The sequence below is a fragment of the Pseudorca crassidens genome, chromosome 9, assembly GCF_039906515.1.
Source record: "Pseudorca crassidens isolate mPseCra1 chromosome 9, mPseCra1.hap1, whole genome shotgun sequence".
Classification (NCBI taxonomy): domain Eukaryota; kingdom Metazoa; phylum Chordata; class Mammalia; order Artiodactyla; family Delphinidae; genus Pseudorca; species Pseudorca crassidens.
Window position 1 is genome coordinate 22,160,056 of NC_090304.1, and position 8,513 is coordinate 22,168,568.

The window sequence follows — 8,513 nt, forward strand, 5'->3', positions numbered from 1 at the left end:
AGACTGTAGGTTTTTAATGCCCTCCTTTTCCCATAATAAGGCATAATTTTACTGGATCCCACATTGACATGCACCATAAGAAATAGCCTACTCCTGTAATATCCAGACAAAGCCATAATTTGAAAAGATACATGCACCCCAATGTTCATTGCAGCACTGTTTACAATAGCCAGGACATGGAAGCAACTTAAATGTCCATCGATGGATGAATGGATAAAGAAGATGTGGTACATATACACAACGGAATATTACTCAGCCATCAAAAAGATTTGCACCGACATGGACGGACCTAGAGATTGTCATACTGAGTGAAGTTAAGTCAGACAGAGAAAGACAAATATCATACGATATTGCTTATATGTGGACTCTAAAAAAATGGTACAAATGAACTTACTTACAAAGCAGAAATAGAGTCATAGATGTAGAAAACAAACTTGTGGTTACCAAAGGGGAAAGGGGGAGAGGGATAAATTGGGAGATTGGGATTGACATATACACACTACTATATATAAAATAGATAACTAATAAGAACCTGCTGTATAGCACAGGGAACTCTACTCAATACCCTACAATGACCTATATGGGAAAAGAATCTAAAAAGAGCGGATATATGGATATGTATAACTGATTCGCTTTTCTGTACAGCAGAAACTAACACAACATTATAAATCAACTACACTCCAATCAAAATTAATTAAAAAACAAAAAAAGAAATAGCCCACTGAAGTCTGTTATTGAGAATGTAGTTCACAACAAACCTCTACTTTTTCCTTAGGACCAGTCTTCTGAAGTGTTATTTTGTTTTTATTTGACTAAGAATGTGAATTACGTATCTTATCATGTTAACTTCTTTGTTTTATTTACTAGAAAGCTCTGAGACAAACTTGTGGTTATTGTCTAGACACTGTAGAAATACATATATACCCTGCTATTTATGCATTACATTCACCCTTAATTATATTTAAGTTTTCCCCATGTTTGATTTCCCTTTACTCATATTTTCTCCTCCACTTTTATACGTAATCCTAGTAACTTGGATGTTTTTGTATGTCACCTCAAATCCTTTTTAGAACAAGGGAGGAAATAAATACATACATATACACATTTACTCATTCTGGGTTCTTTTCAGACATTTTCTCATTAAATCATCACACACAAAAAAGGAAATGCTTATTCTTACCCATTTCACATATGAGAAAACATAATCAATGGCTAGCCCCGAATTACACAATAATGAAGCCAGAATTCTCTCCCCTTTGCTCTAAAGCCTGTGATTTTTTTTTTATGCCATGATGTCTATGTCTCTCATGTGCCTACTGTACCATTCATTTATTTATTGATTGGTTGCCTATGTACGGACTACATAGTATGTGCCAGACTGTGGATTCAAAGTGAATAAACCCATCAAAGCGCCACACCTCCCAGGAAGATTGCAGGCTCTGTCCTATGACATTAGGTTTCTTTTACAGAAATACTTTTTTGGTAAATTGGACTGGAAGTGCTTACGAGAGAGATACTATTGTTTACAACTGTGTATGACCCGCCACACCCATCCCACACCATCAGAGGTCCTCTTCGAGGTGTGGCTACTGTGCTTATCCACATTGCCCCAGCCAACTTTACAGTAAATATTTACACTCACAAGACCCATGAGGAATCAGCATGGCGATTAGTGGGAGGTTTTGCTAAGTAATCCAAAAAATAATTAGAGGAATAGCAGGATGCTATGAAACAACGCTGAGGTTTAGTTTTATACAGTGAGAGGGAAAAAAAAAAAAAGATACAAAGCCTAACTGAATTATGTTGACTTATACTGAACAAAAGGTAATTTTAGAACTAACTTGTCAAGTATGTCAATCTGCTGTGGCTTTTGGGAGCCCAGATTCCCTTCATAACTCAATGTCTTGTAACTAACACCCCCCGCAAAGGACTGTGAATATGTCCTGAACAATGGCTGAGTATGGGTTTGAATGCTTAATGGGATGTTGTCAGCAAAGAGAAATGGTCTAATTTCAGGCCATTACTCAGACTCTGCATACCAAACCCTTGTTTCTGAATGTAACACATGGCTAAGGGACACACGATACTTTACTAAACACAGGGTTTTCTGCAGTTACATAAGAGAAACTGGAGGTTTTTGTCAGGGATCAAGGAACAATACCTATAATTCACAGGTCTGTGCTTTGTCATGGAGAATCCAAAGCCAGTGGAGCTGAGCCCTTCAACACAGGAGCCCTCACACACATTGTCCTCTGTAGGACCCTTTTCATCACCCCTCAAGGGCTAAGGATTAATCATTTCAGGGAGAGAAGGTAAGTTCTTTGAGCATTGCAGGAAGTCTATTTTCCTGAATGGAAAGGGATAATTTTCTTATGCTCCCAGGCATTAAGGATGCACAGATTCTACTCTGTCCCGCTTTCAGAATCCATCTTCTTGCCCCTCAAAACATAGGGAGAGAGAGTCGGTTTCATTAAAAGAACAAGTGCTTTTGTGTCAGACACCGTGGCTTAAACCTTCCCAACCACCATGTTCACATCTCCAATATGGGGATATTAGTAAAACCTTCCTCACAGGGGCTGCGTGAGGATCAAACAAGATCTCATCTGTAGGCTGTCAGCCAAGAATAGGTGTTCAAAAAAATTCATTCTAAGTTCTTTCTCTTCTAGCTCCAAGAAACTGCTCCAGAGAGGTGGGGGGCGAAGGTCTCTATATATGTGATTTTGGTGAAGAGGGAGTACACACAATCAAGCACATTTTTTTTTTTTTAATTTACTTTTGGCTGCATTGTGTCTTCGTTGTTGCACGCAGGCTTTTCTCTAGTTGCGGCAAACGGAAGCTACTCTTCGTTGCGGTGCACGGGCCTCTCATTGCAGTGGCTTCTCTTGTTGTGGAGCACAGACTCTAGGTGTGAGGGCTTCAGTAGTTGTGGCACACAGGCTCAGTAGTTGTGGCTCGCAGGCTCAGTAGTTGTGGCTCGCAGGCTTAGCTGCTCCGCGGTATGCAGGATCTTCCCGGACCAGGGCTCGAACCCATGTACCCTGCATTGGCAGGGAGATTCTTAACCACTGTGCCACCAGGGAAGTCCCCAAACACATATTTTTTGTGGAAGGTTTCTGCTAGTCTCGTGAACGTTACTGTGAGTCATGAGGAGCAGACGTCACCATAAAGGATTTTAGTGCTTTTCTACAATAGATATGAGACGATGCAAGAATTGGGCTCATAAAATCGTCTCCTGAAAATATCTAACTATCTGAAGACATGTTCTGCCAGTTTTTCCCAGAGCACAGAGTGTCTCATTCCTGATCTCCACCCTGAACTCCTTTCAGGCGGTTGTGAAGGTCAGCAGCTGCAGCGGTTCATAATTTGATCCTTGTAGAGGTAGCTGGCAAGCGCCAATTGGTAGGTGACACCTGTTAACGAGGAAATATGGAAACGGGACTGTGTGGCCTAAGGCAGGTCCCACTGGGGGAGACAGTTTGAAGGACAAAACTCTAGGTTAACCAAGAAAGAAAAACAAATTATGTTCCTACTTTAAAGGACAAGTCTGAGGATAAAATGATAGGTTAAACAGTAAAGCTCAGGATTAAACTGTAGAGTCCTAAGTCAGTGGAAATAGCGGTGCTCTCTTAGCTACTGACATAATCCACCAAAGACATGGTCTGCGGGATTTTCTGGCCACTCTTTTTGGAAAGATTATTATATACCAGGAACTGTGTTGATGTTCTTTCCACATTATCTCATCTTTTTTTTCTTCACAACTATCATCAGAAGTGAACATTATCGCACCCAGTTACTAGTAAAGAAACTGCAGCCTGCTGCACTCAATAATGTGCTGATGTTCCCACAACCAGTAAACGGCAGAGCATGAAGTCTACCCCTACCTTCTCTGAGTTTCTATCTCCACATGACCCACACAGTTTCCCAGGTACAGAGAAGACAAGAGTAGCAGTGAAATTTGGGGAGAGTTCCAACGAAAGTCTCGTCCCCAAAGAAAACTTCCTGTACTAATAAATCTAGTCATTCGGACCAGACCCAGTAGCTCAGAACTATCTGTAAGCCCCCTGAGAAAAATGAGAGGTGCGCCTTCCACAGTGCAAGGGAAGGTTCTGTTCACATGTTCCGATTATCATTAGATTCCTAATGTCAGAGCTCCCCCGTCATTGCTGACCCAGAAGGTCGTTGCTCTCCCTCTTCAGAGGCTTCAGGGAGCCCTACCCTCTCCCCAGCATTTACCCCTCCCAGTCCCCCTATAGAAGCTCCCCAGGCTTCTCAACTTACTGTGGTGTCTCAAGGTAGTGAGAAAATCTTGTCCAAGAATCTACCCAAGAAAACTATGTGGAGAGAGGGAACTTAGGGATCTGAGGAACACTTTGGAGGCCCACTGGCCACAAAGCACACAAGAAACAGAAATGAATGACTGGGGTCACAAACAATTTAATTACTTATTTACTGCATTAACTAACTATTGAAGAAACTTAGCTCTTCATGGAACCTCCCAGGAAAGCGGAACCAAAAGCATTCTTACACTACTTTTGATTTTGCTAATCCGAGTCAACTGGTCACTCCAGTCTCTTCTTTTCATATCCCTTCCTACCTGCCCCCTTGTCCTTCTGCAAAGGGCAAGCAGATGTGTCCCAGGACATAGCTCCAAGTCTGCAAGATGACTCCTCAGGGCGACTGTCAAGATGACATAGTGAATACAGAGTGAAAAGGGAAAAAACTCTCCATTGTTTTGCACAAAAATAAGCCGGTGCTTAATCTAATGCAAACGTAATTACTTTTACTTAAACAAAAGGGGGAAAACAAATAAAAGGAAAAAAACTTAATGTTTAGAGCAAAGGCCGTCTGCTTGGAAATGAACAATTATGTGGGCATCAGATAGCCGCCGGCACATTCTTCCTCTGGGCGGCTGCTCTTTGGAAACAAGTCTGAAACGCATTTAAAGAAACAGAAACAGGAGCTATGAGTCCTAGCTATTCTTTTCTTATTGTCAACAGTTCCCATTTTAGGTTCCTGTCCTTGGTCATTTCTTTAGTTTGAATATTAGTAGAAGGTTGGCACTTTGGGAAATGGCATTAAAGTTGGGTGTCAGGAAGAGGTACATTTAACATTTTTTTCTATTGACCTTTACTTGGGTTGACCCCTTTGATATTTCCAAACAGAGAATGAGTCAAAAGGAATACTCTTTGATTCATTCAACAGATATTTAAAGCCAAACTACTCTGTGACAGGTGTTGTACTGGAGTAAGCGATACAGAAATGAGGACTGTCCTAAAGCAGACGATCTAGTGGAAAGAAAAAATATGGAACAAATAATTCTGCAAATAAGTACAGAAAAGTACATGTTGCTCTGAGAGCATATAACAGAGAAGCCTAAACTGTTAGTAGGGTAGTGAAGGAGGGTGGTCAGGAATAGCCCTCCAGTTATTCCTGGAGGCTCCAAGGAAAATTCCACTTCCAAGCTTATTCAGGTTTTGAACAGAATTCAGTGCCTTGCAGAGCCTTGACACATGGGTCCCTTCAGGTCCAAGGCAACTAATAGGACATGGGATCCTCATATTTCAAATCTCTGAATTCCCCTTCCACTACTATCCTGAGAAAGATCTCTGCTTCAAAAGTCTCATGTGATTACATTCGGCTCCCCAGGATAACCCAAGATGAATGGCTATTTTAAAGTCAGCTGACTACTAATCTGATTTACATCTACAAAGCCCCTGTGGCACGTAACTTAACATAGTCACAGAAGTAACACCAGGGGTAGGGGTGGGGGTGGGGGGGAGGGTTCATGTGGACTAAAATTCTGCCTTTCACATGGAGTATTTATAATGCTATGGGATGAAACCTCTAAAACACCCTCAAACTAACAGATTTACTTCCTAAGGAAAGGGTACATGGGAACCAAAGTTTTGTCCTTTCAAGTTGCAATCTCACGATTGTAACTTCTCCCCTCTCTCCCACTCTCCTCCTTGAACCCTGGCTCAGCTGCTTTACAGCTGTGAGACTTCAGATAGGCTACTTGAATTTGCTGAGCTTCAGTCTTCCTATCTGTAAAATGGGGATGATAACAGCAGCGCAAACTCAAAGGGTTGTTTCAGAGACTAAATATAGGAAGTTAGGATAACATCTGGCAGCTATCAAAGTTTCAACCAGTGCACACGGAATTAGAATTAGAAGTGGTAGAGTCAACAGCCCTGGTCCAGAGCTCGCAGATCCAACCCTGGTTGCCAAGAGTTAGAACCATCTGTGTGTCCACTCTAACATTCTCTGACTAGAATTTAGCTAGACCCCTGCCCAGCCTTGCTTTCTATCATTCTGTTCTGTTTCCCACTTCACAGGCTCTCTTCCTCTTAGTGACCATATTCTTAAGATTCTCTTCCCAGTGACTCTTTCATGACTCAACACACTGACTCCACTTTCCACAAACTATTTTCCAGGCTCCAAACTCTGGATTGAAAGTAGACCCTGATCTTTGTTGGCCCATGTTGGACGTGTCCTTGATTCCTCTTCCAGCAGATACCAACCCTCCCCTCATCTGGTAGGAAATAGTGGAAAAGATTAACAAAGAGACGTGGAATCTTCATCTCCAAAGGTCCTCAAAACCAGTCCAAAGCAGGAGCAATCCAAGCAGGGAGGTCAGAAGCTAGAAACAATTAGGAAATCTCAGGAGAATTTATCTAGACAGCTAAGCTTAGATAAACAGCCTTTTGCAAACTAGGAATAATCATTGGCCACGCAGAGACAAACACCTGTAGAACATTTTTTTCTTGTTAAAATTATCAAAAGAACGAAAAGTTAGCCTGCATCTGGCTTATATGCAATAACATGACCCAACAGAAGGCTTTCCTGGCTCAAACCAATGTATGGCTGCTCTCCAGTGGCCTGGGAACTACGAATATCAATTATACTCATTGGTTCTCTCTGTGTTAAAATGTAGGCCATCCTGCAGGGGACTGGGCTCAAAATCCATTGTCACTACATAAATTCAGCCCAGAATTAAACTGGTTGAGTGAAAGTGGATTTGAATATTTCTTTCCAGGTGAGCTCTCCATCCAACCACACACATGTCACTGAGATAAAAGCACAATCCTATACCACTTTCTTTTGTGTAGCCAATAGCTAAAGTCAGGTAAGAAAATAGCCTCTTTAGACAGGTTCATTTTTTTGCAAGGTAGCCCTATATTCAGCCATTTCCAGTTTGGGTCCTCCTGAACCAGGATTCAAGACAAGAAACTCTCTTGTACCCTGTGACCCATCTTACTTTGGCCAATCTCGGTTGAATGTCTGAGTACACAAATGGTGTGTCTACTTTCTCTTTTATGATACTCTTGCTTCTTCTGAGAGTCCATTAATAATGAATAGAAATGTAAAATTCTCCTTCTCTTCCCCTTCCCAAACCATCAAAGTAATTGGTGAGTTTCTATGTTGAACTGAACTCTTACCGGACTGGGAGACCCCCCTGATCTCCTGGTGCTATCTTACCAATTCATGCTGGATAGTTCGATTCAAAGCAGCACTTTTGTGGAAGCTTGCATGAAATCCAGACTATGTAACTGCTCTGTCAACAACTTTATCTGCTGGGTGCCTCTCCAGGATTGCAGAGAAAGGACCTGGGATTCCAAATGCATCTCTGCATTGTTGTTAGCTAAGATTCAAGCAAAGCAATCAGATAAAGGAAAAAGGATGAGAAATCTAGTATTTGACCATGGCTTTGAACGTACTAGACTCTGATTTTACTTCAAACTTTAATTTGAGCAATGAATAAAGAAATGATGGGGCTTCTACAGAGGTAAGAATTGAGAAAGTTAGCATCCTTTGTTCTACAAAAGATGAAAGCTAAAGAGAAAGGTCACTGGAATACTCAAAAAACTTGGACATCTCAGAGAGAGTGAGGATCAGCAAAGCCAGAAAAACAAAATACAGGGACATGGGATTTTTCCACTGTTTTTTTGTTAATGTTGCAAAATTTATTTTATCTAACTTAAAAGTAGTAGTAATGCTCTGCAGAACTAAAAGGGGTATTTATCTTATAATGATTAATTTTTTCTTCCTTCCTGATGAAAACCAGTGTTTCATTTTATATTGAAATTATGCTCCACTGAACATTTTATTAGTAATAATTCACTATTTAAAATGTATAGTTCAGGGCTTCCCTGGTGGCGCAGTGGTTGAGAGTCCGCCTGCCGATGCAGGGGACACGGGTTCGTGCCCCGGTCTGGGAAGATCCCACATGCCGCAGAGTGGCTGGGCCCGTGAGTCATGGCCGCTGAGCCTGTGCGTCCGGAGCCTGTGCTCCGCAACGGGAGAGGCCACAACAGTGAGAGGCCCGCGTACCGCAAAAAAAAAAATAATAATAAAATAAAATAAAATGTATAGTTCAGTAATGAAAAACAGATCACTAGGCTTGAAAGAAATCCAACTTATTTAAAATGAAAGAAATCTCCCTTTTAATTATGGTAGAAGTTTCTCTATCCAGACATGTAAAACACTTTCCAAAGAGTCCTTGAATTTTTCTT